At 45.8% G+C, this 14,121-nt stretch overlaps 1 non-coding gene across 1 annotated transcript; it reads right to left on the bottom strand.

Moving 5' to 3' along the window:
* Positions 1 to 13,714: 13,714 nt before the first annotated feature.
* On the bottom strand, positions 13,715 to 13,905 carry LOC145344653 (U2 spliceosomal RNA). The gene has a single exon (XR_013886945.1). It is a non-coding gene; the product is annotated as a U2 spliceosomal RNA (small nuclear RNA).
* Between the last annotated feature and the right edge of the window lie 216 nt (positions 13,906 to 14,121).

The following is a 14,121-nucleotide window of genomic DNA, read 5'->3' as shown; positions in this document are numbered from 1 at the left end:
ACTGGGGTAAACACAGTAAAAAGTAAACACCTGACGAAGAGGGAGTCCCCTCGAAAGCTTGTGAGTTTACTATCAAATAACTCGGTTGGACTAAAACCTGGTGTTGTCAGACGTTTTACTGTGTTTACTCTGAACAAAGCCAGCACGCTGGATTTCTACTGTGAGGTTTACAAAAAAAACTTTTTAAAATGAAAGGTTGGCTCAAAACTCTGGATGCCAAAGTCTACTCAACATTTAACTGTTTAAAAAACTATCAAAAATTGAGCTAAATCTACTCAAAAGACATTGCTCAAAACACACTGTAGACATTAACTGTACTGTCTCATAATGCAAAAGACTAATTCTAAAAATTGAAGAAATTTGGTATAAACATCCATTTTATATTTAGATATTTTATTCAAACATAAACTAATATAGATTCTGATTTAGTTTAATGAATCTCACAGATCACAAAAGCTATATTTACTGCCTCTGAAAATGCTTTAAAAAAAACCTTATAAAAATCTGGCCTGGTATCCTGGTATATTCATGGCCCCACTGGACAGAGGCTGAAGCTGGGTTGTGGGTGAGGGTGTGGTAGTGGGGGTGGAGGTGTGGTTCAATACCACATTCCTTTCTCAGAAGCTGAGTAGCCTCCAGTTGGACGCGGTGGGCTCAAGGAGGAGTTCTTGAAATGCTGCCGGGATAGTTTCCTTGAACAGTGTGTGTTGGAGCCGATGAGGGAGCGAGCTATCTTGGATCTGGTGTTATGTAATGAGGTGGGTAGAATTAGGGACCTTGTGGTGAAGGATCCTCTTGGGGAGAGTGATCATTGTATGGTGGAGTTTCTGGTGCAGATGGAGGAGAGAGTGGGTTCCCGGACACGCGTCCTTTGTTTGAACAGAGGGGAATACAGTGGGATGAGAGAAGAATTGGTGAATGTTGACTGGGGGAGCGCGTTGGAAGGTAGGTCTGCTGAGGAGCAGTGGAGGATCTTTAAGGAGATCTTTCTTGGTACTCAGCAGAAATTTATTCCGATGGTTAAAAAAAACATAAGAACATAAGAAATAGAGCAGGAGTAGGCCATCTGGCCCTTCGAGCCTGCCCCGCCATTCAATAAGATCATGGCTGATCTGTCGTGGCTCAGTTCCACATTCCCGCCCTCTCCCCATAACCCTTAATCCCCTCGCTTATCAAAAACCCATCAACCCGCTTCTTAAAAATATTTAGCGAGGTAGCCTCCACCACTTCAACGGGCAGAGAATTCCAGAGATTCACCACCCTTTGAGTGAAGAAGTTCTTCCTCAACTCCGTTCTAAACCGCCCCCCCTTTATCTTGAGGCTGTGCCCCCTAGTCCTACTGTCCTTTCTGAGCGGGAAGAGTCTCTCCACCTCTATCCTATCCATCCCATTCATCATCTTATACGTCTCAATGAGATCTCCCCTCATTCTTCTAAACTCTAACGAGTACAAGCCTAGTTTATTCAGCCTCTCCTCATAGCTCAACCCCCTCAACTCCGGCATCAGCCTAGTAAACCTCCTCTGCACTCCCTCCAAGGCCAAAATATCCTTGCGTAAGTACGGCGCCCAAAACTGCACACAGTACTCCAGCTGCGGCCTCACCAATGCCCTATATAGCCGCAGCAAGACCTCCCTACTTTTATATTCAATCCCGCTCACTATGAAGGCCAGCATCCCATTAGCCTTCCTGACCACCTGCTGCACCTGCAAGCTGGGTTTTTGCGACTCATGCACAAGGACCCCGAGGTCCCTCTGCACCGTCGCCTGCTGCAGAGACGCAGCACGGTTTCGTTAAGGGGAAGTCGTGTCTGACAAATTTACTGGAGTTCTATGAGGATGTGTCTAGGGCGGTGGATAGAGGAGAGCCGGTGGATGTGGTCTTTCTTGATTTTCAGAAGGCGTTTGACAAGGTACCTCACAAGAGGTTATTGCAGAAGGTCAGGGGACATGAAGTTGGGGGTAGGGTGTTAGCGTGGATAGAAGACTGGTTGTCAAATAGGAGGCAGAGAGTGGGGGTCAATGGGTGCTATTCGGATTGGCGGCTGGTGACTAGTGGAGTGCCTCAGGGGTCGGTGCTGGGGCCTCAGCTATTTACCATTTATATAGATGATCTGGAGGAGGGAACCGAGTGTATGGTGTCGAAATTTGCTGATGACACCAAGATTGGTGGAAAGGCAAATTGTGCGGAGGGTGTGGAGAGTCTGCAGAAGGATCTAGATAGGCTGGGCGAATGGGCCAGGAACTGGCAAATGGAATTTAATGTTGGCAATTGCGAGGTGGTACACTTTGGTAGGAATAATGGTAGGAAGGATTATTACTTACGTGGAGAAGGAGGAGAGGTAATAAGCCGTGGATAACGAAGGAGGTGAAGGAAAGTGTTAAATTAAAAGCGGAGGCGTTTAGAGTAGCGAAGAGTAGTGGGCGAGAAGAGGATTGGGAGAGGTTTAAATGTCAACAAAGATTGACAAAGAAGTTGATAAAGAAGGGTAGGAGAAACTATGAAGCTGGGCTAGCGCTTAGTATAAAAAAGGATAGCAAGAGTTTTTATAAATATATAAAAAGGAAGAGGCTGGCTAGGGTGAACATTGGACCCTTAGAGGATGAGAGGGGGGACGTAGTGGTAGGGGATGGGGAAATGGCTGAGGTCTTGAATAACTTTTTTGTTTCGGTCTTCACGGAGGAAGACGTGAATAATTTGCCGGGTATTAGCGATGGAAAGGTGGTAGGACTGGAGGGTCTCAATGACATTGTTGTTACTAGAGAGGTGGTGCTCGACAGACTGGAGGGACTGATTGTGGACAAATCCCCAGGACCGGATGGAATGCATCCGAGGGTTCTGAAAGAAATGGCGGAGGTGATAGTGGATGCCTTGGTGGTTATTTTCCAGACGTCGCTGGATTCCGGGGAAGTGCCGGAAGATTGGAAAGCGGCTAATGTTACGCCATTGTTTAAGAAGGGTGCCAGGCAAAAGGCAGGGAATTATAGGCCGGTTAGTTTAACGTCTGTTGCAGGTAAAATGTTAGAATCCGTCATCAAGGAGGAAATAGCGAGGCATCTTGAGGGGAATTGCTTGATAGAGCAGACGCAGCACGGTTTCGTTAAGGGGAAGTCGTGTCTGACAAATTTATTGGAGTTCTATGAGGATGTGTCTAGGGCGGTGGATAGAGGAGAGCCGGTGGATGTGGTGTTTCTTGATTTTCAGAAGGCGTTTGACAAGGTGCCTCACAAGAGGTTATTGCAGAAGGTAAGGGGGCATGGAGTTGGGGGTAGGGTGTTAGCGTGGATAGAGGATTGGTTGTCAAATAGGAGGCGGAGAGTGGGGGTTAATGGGTGCTATTCGGATTGGCGGTTGGTGACTCGTGGAGTGCCCCAGGGGTCGGTGCTGGGGCCTCAGCTATTTACCATTTATATAGATGATCTGGAGGAGGGAACCGAGTGTATGGTGTTGAAATTTGCTGATGACACCAAGATTGGGGGAACGGCAAATTGCTCGGAGGGTGTGGAGAGTCTGCAGAAGGATCGAGATAGGCTGGGCGAATGGGCCAGGAAATGGCAAATGGAATTTAATGTTGGCAAGTGTGAGGTGGTCCACTTTGGTAGGAATAATGTTAAGAAGAACTATTACGTGGCGAAAAACTGCAGCAGGCGACGATGCAGAGGGACCTCGGGGTCCTTGTGCATGAGTCGCAAAAATCCAGCCTGCAGGTGCAGCAGGTGGTCAGGAAGGCTAATGGGATGCTGGCCTTCATAGCGAGGGGGATTGAATATAAAAGTAGGGAGGTCTTGCTGCGGCTATATAGGGCATTGGTGAGGCCGCAGCTGGAATACTGTGTGCAGTTTTGGTCGCCGCACTTACGCAAGGATATTTTGGCCTTGGAGGGAGTGCAGAGGAGGTTTACTAGGCTGATACCTGAGTTGCAGGGGTTGAGCTATGAGGAGAGGCTGAATAAACTAGGCTTGTACTCATTAGAGTTTAGAAGAATGAGGGGAGATCTCATTGAGACGTATAAGACGATGAATGGGATGGATAGGATAGAGGTGGAGAGGCTCTTCCCGCTCAGAAAGGACAGTAGGACTCGGGGGCACAGCCTCAAGATAAAGGGGGGGCGGTTTAGAACGGAGTTGAGGAAGAACTTCTTCACTCAAAGGGTGATGAATCTCTGGAATTCTCTGCCCGTTGAGGTGGTGGAGGCTGCCTCGCTAAATATTTTTAAGACGCGGGTTGATGGGTTTTTGATAAGCGAGGGGATTAAGGGTTATGGGGAGAGGGCGGGAATGTGGAACTGAGCCACGACAGATCAGCCATGATCTTATTGAATGGCGGGGCAGGCTCAAAGGGATAGATGGCCTACTCCTGCTCCTATTTCTTATGTTCTTATGTTCTTAAAAGGCATTCAGTTCAGAACCAGGCCCTCAGAGCAACTGGGTTTGGGCAGTGAGAGGACTCACTTGCTGGTACCACAGTGGTGATGTGATGCTGAGGCCAAACTAGAGAGAGCGTGTAGAGGTAGTGAAGGTGGGCTATTTTACCCTAACAATCCAAAAGCCCCATACTAGGAAGTTCCAAGTGTTGTGGTGTGATGAGGTCCTGTGTCCAAAGCCCCTTTGTTCTTTAGAGACGGTTGTTCCTTGCATGACTTCCTCCGCGAAGGCATCAGAGTGTGCAGGACACAGGCCGTCACTCTCCTGAAGGAATCACTGAGTGCGCAGGACACAGGCCCTCACTCCCGGCCTCACTCCTCTGACAGAGCCACTGAGTGTGCAGGACACTGAACTCTCACTCCCAGCTTTATTTCCCTGACAGAGTCACTGAATATGCAGGACACTGGACCCTCATTCCAGGTCTTATTCCCCTGACAGAGTCACTGGGTATACTGAATGCTGAACCCTCATTCCAAGTCTTACTTCCCTGACAGAGTCACTGAGTGTGCTGGACACTGGACCCTCACTCCCAGCCTCACTCCCCTGACAGAGTCACTGGGCATGCAGGACACTGGACCCTCACTCCCCTGACAGAGTCACTGAGTGTGCTGGATGCTGGACCCTTACTCCAGGCCTCACTCCCCTGGCAGAGTCACTGGGTGTGCAAGAAACTGGACCCTCACTCCAGGACACACTCCCCTAATAGAGTCACTGAGCATGCAGGACACTTGACCCTCACTCCAGGGCATACTGGTGGAGGGGTTTGACTTACCATTCTGTATCACAGCAAATGCCTTGATGCCTCAGGGCACTCTTGTGAGGTTATAACTACAATCTAATTTTACTTGGAAGACATATTTCTCAGAATAAATTGTGGCCGTTGGCATGTCAGTGACAATCTGCTTAGAAAATACCATCTGCTCTGAAAACGATGAGTTGAAATCTGTTGTTCCAGGCAGCCACTAACTCCGCCATTCACAATTGAATGAGTAAAAGGAGCTGATCAGATGTGTTGTGGGGGCAGGGACTGGATGAACATAGAACATAGAACGTTACAGCGCAGAACAGGCCCTTCGGCCCACGATGTTGCGCCGACCAGTTAAAAAACAATGACCCACTAATCTAAACCAATCCCTTTTCGTCCATAAACCTATCCACGGATCTCTTAAACGCCCCCAAACTAGGCGCATTTACAACTGCAGCAGGCAGGGCATTCCAATCCCTCACCACCCTCTGGGTAAAGAACCTACCCCTGACATCCGTCCTATAACTACCCCCCCTTAATTTAAAGCCATGCCCCCTCGTGCTAGCTTTCTCCATCCGAGGAAAAAGGCTATCACTATCCACCCTATCTAAACCTCTAATCATCTTATATGTTTCAATAAGATCCCCTCTTAGCCGCCTTCTTTCTAGCGAAAACAACCCCAAATCCCTCAGTCTCTCCTCATAGGACCTCCCCTCCATACGAGGCAACATCCTGGTAAACCTCCCCTGCACCCTCTCCAAAGCCTCCACATCCTTCCTGTAATGTGGGGACCAGAACTGCACACAGTACTCCAAGTGCGGCCGCACCAGAGTTGTGTACAGTTGCAACATGACGCTGCGACTCCTAAATTCAATCCCCCTACCAATAAACGCCAAGACACCTTATGCCTTCTTAACAACCTTATCTACTTGATTCCCAACTTTCAGGTGTACACATACACCTAGATCCCTCTGTTCATCCACACTATTCAAAGTCCTCCTGTTAGCCCTATACTCAACACATCTGTTATTCCTACCAAAGTGAATTACCTCACACTTCTCCGCATTAAACTCCATCCGCCACCTCTCGGCCCAGCTCTGCAACCTGTCTAAGTCTCCCTGCAAACTATGACACCCTTCCTCACAATCTACCACACCTCCGACTTTGGTGTCATCAGCAAATTTACTAATCCACCCAACTATACCCTCATCCAGATCATTAATAAAAATTACAAACAGCAGTGGCCCCAAAACAGATCCCTGAGGCACACCACTCATAACCGAACTCCATGATGAATATTTACCATCAACCACCACCCTCTGTCTCCTATCTGCTAGCCAATTCCTGATCCATTTTCCTAGACTACCCTCAATCCCATACATCTGCATTTTCTGCAGAAGCCTACCATGGTGAACCTTATCAAACGCCTTACTAAAATCCATATATACCACGTCAACTGCCTTACCCCCATCCACCTCTTTGGTCACTTTCTCAAAAAACTCAATAAGGTTAGTAAGGCACGACCTACCCGCTACAAAACCATGCTGACTATCTCCAATCAATTCATGACTCTCCAAATAACTATAAATCCTATCCCTAATAATTTTTTCTAAAACCTTGCCCACAACAGAAGTAAGACTCACCGGTCTATAATTCCCGGGGAAGTCTCTGTTCCCCTTCTTAAACAATGGGACAACATTCGCTATCCTCCAATCTTCCAGTACTATACCAGAGACCAACGACGACCTGAAGATCAGAGCCAGAGGCTCTGCAATCACCTCTCTTGCCTCCCAGAGAATCCTAGGGTAAATCCCATCCGGACCAGGGGACTTATCTATTTTCAAACCCTCTAGAATATCCAGCACATCCCCCTTATCAACTGCAATACTGTCTATTTTACACCCCTGCAACCCAGTGTCCTCCTCAGCTATATTCATGTCCCCCTGTGTGAACACCGAAGAGAAATATTGGTTCAATGCCTCTCCAATCTCTTCCGGTTCCACACACAACTTCCCTCTACTGTCTGTAACTGGCCCTAATCTTGCCCTAACCAACCTCCTGTTCTTGACATACCTATAGAACGCCTTAGGATTCTCCTTAATCCTATCAGCCAAAGTCTTCTCATGTCCGGGGGTAGATTCGGCTCGGGCGGATGTTGGGGGGGGGGGATTTGGCTGACACGGGAACACAAGGGAGAGCTGACCCTTCAACAACAAAATTTGGTCATGGGCAATAGCTGGAAGTCAAATTGGGGAGGGGATGTGGTAGGAGATTGGGGAGAAGGGATTGAGGAGGGTTGGGGAGGGGATGGATGATTGGAGAGTGGGAGGGGGGAATTGGGAAGATTAGGAAGGGAGGGAATGAGGAGGGGAAATTGGGAAGGGGAGAGGTATTGGGGAGGGTGATTCAGGAGGGGGATTCAGGATGGGATTTGGGAAGGGTGATTCAGGAGGGGGATTGGGAAGAGGGATTGGGAAGGGGGAACATAAGAACGTAAGAACTAGGAGCAGGAGTGGGCCATCTGGCCCCTCGAGCCTGTCTGCCATTCAATAAGATCATGGCTGATCTTTTCATGGACTCAGCTCCACTTACCCGCTCATCACAACCCTCAATTCCTTTACTGTTCAAAAATTTATCTATCCTCACCTTAAAAATATTCAATGAGTAGTCTCAACTGCTTCATTGGGCAGGGAATTCCACAGATTCAGAACCCTTTGTCTGAAGAAGTTCCTCCTCAACTCAGTCCTAAAATTGCTCCCCCTTATTTTGAGGCCATGCCCCCTAGTTCTAGTTTCACCCGCCAGTGGAAACAACTTCCCTGCTTCTATCTTATTTATTCCCTTCATACTCTTATGTGTTTCTCTAAGATCTCCTTTCATTCTTCTGAATTCCAATATAGTCCTAGTCTACCCCATCTCTCCTCAGAAGTTTACCCTCTCAACTCTAGAATCAAACTAGTGAATCTCCTCTTCACCCCTTCCAGTGCCAGGTAAGGAGACCAAAACTGTACACAGTACTCCAGGTGTGGCCTCACCAGCACCTTATGCAGCTAAAACGTCACCATTTTTAATCTCCATCCCTCTAGCAATGAAGGACAAAATTCCATTTGCCTTCTTAATTACCTGCAAACCAACTCCTTGTGACTCTTGCACAAGGACACCCAGGTCCCTCTGCACAGCAGCATGCTGCAATTTTTTACCACTTAAATAATAGTCCATTTTGCTGCTATTCCCACCAAAATGGATGACCTCACATTTACCAATATTGTATTCCATCTGTCTGACCGTCGCCCACTCACTTAGACTATCTATATCCCTTTGCAGACTTTCAGCATCCTCTGCGTACTTTGCTCTGCTTCTCATCTTAGTGTCACCTGCAAATTTTGACATATTTGGTCCCCAACTCCAAATTATCTATGTAAGTCGTAAACATTTGCAGTGCCAACACCGATCCCTGAGACACATCACGAGTCACTGATCGCCAATCAGAAAAACACCATTTAACCCACTCTTTTCTTTCTGTTAGTTAACCAATCCTCTATCCAAGCTAATACATTACTTGTAACACTGTGCACTTTTATCTTATGCAGCAGTCTTTGGAGCAGCACCATGTCAAATGCCTTCTGGAAATCCAGATACACCACATCCACAGGTTCACTGTCCACTGTGCATGTAATATTCTTAAAGAATTAAACCAATGTCAAACATGACCTACCCTTCATGAACTCATGTTGTGTCTTACCAATGGGAACTGGGAAGGGTGATTCAGGAGGGGGATTGGGAAGAGGAGGGAGGATTGGGAGGGTGATTCAGGAGAGGGATTGGGAAAGGGAGGGGGGATGGGGAGGATGATTCAGGAAAGGGATTGGGAGAGGGGGTGGATTGGGGAGAGTGATTCAGGAGAGGGATTGGGAAGGAGAAGGGGTATTGGGGAGGGGGATTGAGGAGGAGGAGCAATTTGGGAGGAGTAGGGGATTGGGGAGGAGGATTGAGAAGGAGGGGGGATGGGGAGGAGGAGAGGGATTGGAGATAGGAAGGGGATTGGGGATGGGGAGGGGTATTGGGAAAGGGGAGGGGGATTGGGAAGGGAGAGGTGGATTGGAGTGGGGGATTGGGGAGGAGGAGGGGCAATTTGGGAGGGGAAGGGGATTAGGAAGGGTGGAATTGGTGGAGAGGGAATTGGGGAGGGTGGGTCAATTTGGAAGGAGTAGGGAATTGGGGAGGGTAATTCAGAAGGTGGATTGGGGAGGGGGATAGGGATTGGGAAGCAGCATTGGGGAAGGAGAGAGGATTGGGAAGGGGGATTGAGGAAGGGGAGGGGATTTGGGAGGGGGATAAGGATTGGGAAAGGAGGATTGGGGAAGGGGAGGATGTTGGGGAGGAGGATAGGTATTGGGGAGGGTGATGGGGGAATGATTGTGTAATAAGGAGTTGTGCAGTGAGCAGAACAGGCTGGGCGACAGTCAAATAGTGAGAAGGAGACAGTGAAGTTTGTGGAGCTTGTTTTGTTATTTTTGTGTTTTGAACCTGTGCTACTGTTTTCACTCTGCTGGTCAATAAGGATTGAATCAACTGTTATATCAACATGTACTGTTAATTTGGTTGCAACCCTCAGCCTTCAGTTCAAATAATTACTAACTAATTGAACTGACATACACAATGATAACAGAATGAGCAGGATATCTCAACGTCTGTGAGCGTTTATCATAGAATCATAGAATCCCTACAATGCAGAAGGGGGCCATTTGGCCCATCGAGTCTCCACCAACCACAATCCCATCCCAGGCACTATCCCCATGACCCTACTTATTTAGGCTACTAACCCCCTGACACTAAGGGGCAATTTAGTATGGCCAATCAACCTAACTGGCACATCTTTGTAATGTGGGAGGAAACCGGAGGACCTAGAGGAAACCTATGCAGATATGGGAGAAACTCCACAGACAGCAACCCAAGCTGTGATCCAAACCTGGGTCCCTGGCGCTGTGAGACAGCAGTGCTGACCACTGTGCTGCTGTGCCATTCTTATCTGCTTCCTTTGTTACATTCCCTACTGGACAATTCAGAGCCCAAAATGAAACCTGGTTTGATATTTCCTAACTTTTATTTTAGAAACTGTGGAGGATAATTATTGAACAATTTCACAGGAATCTGCTGATGATTTGCAATACAAAGAACAAAATGTTTTTGAAATAAGAAAAGAGAACTGTTTTACCCATACAAAAATTTGGAAAGATCTCAATACAAACACAAGAAGATGATTCAATTCCCACTATTCCTACATCCCAGCAATATCTTTACAGACACATAAACCATTATAAACTTACTACTAACTTGATACAAAGACTTGGGATTTGGCACCTTTGCAAATGGGTTTCTTCCAGTGAATTCCTGGGTATTCACTTGATGTTCTTCAATAAACTCATATGTCTCTACAAGACACCCAAAAGCCATATGTTAACCTCACTGAGCAGACAAATTAGTTCCTGAAACTAGTCTCCTAGTAGATTAAAATAATTATTTTACTGAATTCCATAACTGATTATTCAGTTAACTACTGTGCCACTAGCTTGACAGATTTTCTTCTCAAAGAGTTTCAAATCCCTGTTTTGTCTTTTTAACCCACACCGAACTCTGTGTCAGTATCATTGGATCACTGTCGCAAGGCAACAATAACATTTTTTCCACTTTTTCTTTTGTTTCCAGAACCATTGCGATCCCAACCCCTCTTAACCCACCTCTTTAGGGGTTGTAACACCTCATTAAAATTATATTATCCTAAAAGCCCAAAACCATTCAATCACAATCCAAACTCCGAGGCACCAAGGTTCATAAACGAAACCTAAATAAAACTGAAATCATTTTTACCTTTCTTTAATAATTCAAAATTATACATGTTTTATCAAACCTTAATCAACAAGACTGAAGGATTAAGAAAGCAACAGTCACAATGGAGAGGAGAGGTGAATTAAAATCTATCAAATTCATAAAGAATAATAAAAAAAGAGTGAAGGAGAGATTAGATTAAGACAAAGTGAAACAAGAGACAAAGTCAAAAGTTGACTAAATTCTTTTGAATTTTTGACAGACAATAATGGGACTCCCCAATTTAAAATGCACCTCCTCTGGGCTGAAAAATTACAATAACAATAACAGAGTTAGTTGATAACTATTCCAAACTTTTTGTGGCAAGGTTAATTGGCTGTGAAAATGCAGCAAGTTGTGAACAATGGGAAAGTTAAATTTGAAATGCTGTTCATGAACTGCAAATGGGGGAGCTGTGAAGCAACCATCAAACTGAAATTCATGACTCATAGAGCATCTTTCGATCCACAGATAGTGTTCCCACTCTGTACATTAGTGAAAGCAAAAGATCAGTTTGAAGCTCTCACAATAATCTTCAGCCGAGTACCGAGTGGATGATCCGGAAGTTGTCAGCATCACAGATGTCAGTCTTTAGCCAATTTGATTCATCCCACATCATATCAAGAAACAGTTGGAGGCACTGGATACTGCAAAAACTATTGGCCTTGACAATATTCTGGCAATAATATTGAAGTCTTGTGCTTCAGAACTTGCTGCTCCCCTAGCCAAGCTGTTCCACTACAGCTACAGCACTGGCACCTCCCTGACATTGCCAAGCATGAACTGTACACAAAAAGCAGGACAAATCCAACCTGGCCAATTACCGCCCAATCAGTCTACTCTTGGTCATCAGTAAAGTGATGGAAGGGGTCATCAACAGTGCTACTAAGCAGCACCTGCTCAGCAATAACCTGCTCAGTGATGCCCAATTTGGGTTTCTCCAGGGTCACTCAGCTCCTGACCTTATTACAGCCTTGGCTCAAACATGGACAACAGAGCTGAATTCCAGAGGTGAGACAAGAGTGACAGCCCTTAACATCAAAACTGCATTTGACTGAGTATAGCATCAAGGAGCCTGAGCAAAACTGGAATCAATGGTATCAGGAGGAAATCTATCAGCTGGTCATACCTGGTGCAAAGGAAGATGGTTGCAGCAGTTGGAGTTCAACCACCTCAGCTCCAGGACATCATTGCAGGAGTTCCTCAGGATAGTGTCCTAGTCCCAACCATCTTCAGCTGCTTCATCAATGACCTTCCCTCCATCATAAAGACAGAAGTGGGGATGTTCGCTGATGATTGCACAATGTTCAGCGCCATTCACAGTTCCTCAGACTAGAAATCCTGTGGTGAGTAACTCAATTCCTGACTCCCCAAAGCCTGTTTACCATCTACAAGTCACAAGTCAGGAATATGATGGAATAGAATGGAATATTCTCCACGTGCCACTTGCTTGGATGGATGCAGCTCCAATAACATTCAAGAAGCTCAAAACTGTCCAGGACGAAAAAGCCATTTGATTGGCATCCTATTCATCATCTTCAACAGATAATCAAACCACCACCACAGTGCGACCGACCAGATTATCATCCATATTTCATCAAGATTTCTGAATGAAACAATGTGATGATGAGCAGATATGTTTTGTGATATTTATTAAGGGATAAATATTGGAGTAGATACTGGGGATAACTCCCCTGCTCTTCTTCACCACAGCGCCGTGGGATCTTTTAAATCCAATCAAGTGGACAATTTAACATCTCAGCCAAAAGCCAACACCTCTACCAGTGCCGTGTTCTCTCAGTACTACACTCCAGTTGGTTTGAGCTGAAATCCTGCAGTGGGACTTGAACTCAGAATCTTTTGATTCAGAAGCTAACATGCCACCAGCTGAACTACAGTGAACGCTAGCAGTGTAGACCATATACGAGACTGACTGCAGCAACATCATTCCAAATCAGAAAGGCCAAAGGTAGCAGATACCTGGGAATACCATAACTGGAGGTTCCCTTCCAACTCACTCACCATCCTGACATGGAATTATATCGCCATTCCTTCACTGTCACTGGGTCAAAATCCTGGAACTCCCTCCCTAACAGCATTGTAGGTGTACCTACACTCCAGTGACTGCTGTGGTTCAAGAGGCAGCTCACCACCACCTTCTCACAGACAATTAAAGATCAGCCTAAGCAGTGATTCTCACAGATAAAGGCAAAATACTGCAAATGCTGGAATTTGAAACAAAAATTTTCCAGCATGTTCAGTTTTAGTTGCTGCAATTCCCACATCCTATGAATGAAAAGATAAATTAATTTAAATGGCCTTCAGACCTTTTTATTTTTCCTGATAACAAGGTCATACAGCTCCCACTAACTAATCAGGCAGGAGGAAAAGCAGAATCCAATGAAAATCCCATCTGAAATGGGAGCTTGGTTCTTGGGAATCCTGACTGACTCTAAACAGACACTCCAACTGTTTATGTATGGGAGACATCAGTGTACTGTGCTGCTGGTTAGATACATCAGGGAACAAAATTCATTCACAGGCTGTCCAAGGTGATGAATCCATTCAGTTTTTTAAAATCCAATTCAATCAAATCAAGTTCAATTCAGAGTCTCAACAAGTGAGACATTCCTGATCCAAGCTAACAAGACAGGGCTCTCACCTCCTGTCTTGGGCTTGATCTACATGATCCAAACTGATTGGAGTAGAGAGTGCATCTCCTCCAAGGTCTGATCTCATTTGCATCTTAGCCAAAAGGCCGAAATGCAATTTTAAAAATTGCTTCAAATGAAGCTAAAATGTAACCTAATGACTTCAACCAAGAAAAGCATGTCGATACTACACTTGTTCTTAGCCAAAAGGCTGAGAAGCGATAGATTCAGTCAGTTACCACTAGCTGGCACAACGGTAACAGTAAATCAGAAGAATGAGAGATACAACCTCTTTAATAACCTGCTGTATCCTCAGCCCACACTTCCCTCACTCACACAGTGCGAATCCCAGCAGAGGCACAGTGTAAAAACAGCTCTATTTGTGAAACAATGTAGCAAAGAATTAGCAGAGTGCAGCAATCCCAAATCTGCTATCTTC

The sequence above is a fragment of the Carcharhinus amblyrhynchos genome, chromosome 6, assembly GCF_965287045.1.
Source record: "Carcharhinus amblyrhynchos chromosome 6, sCarAmb.v2.hapA, whole genome shotgun sequence".
Classification (NCBI taxonomy): domain Eukaryota; kingdom Metazoa; phylum Chordata; class Chondrichthyes; order Carcharhiniformes; family Carcharhinidae; genus Carcharhinus; species Carcharhinus amblyrhynchos.
This window is presented reverse-complemented; position numbering and strand designations above follow the sequence as displayed.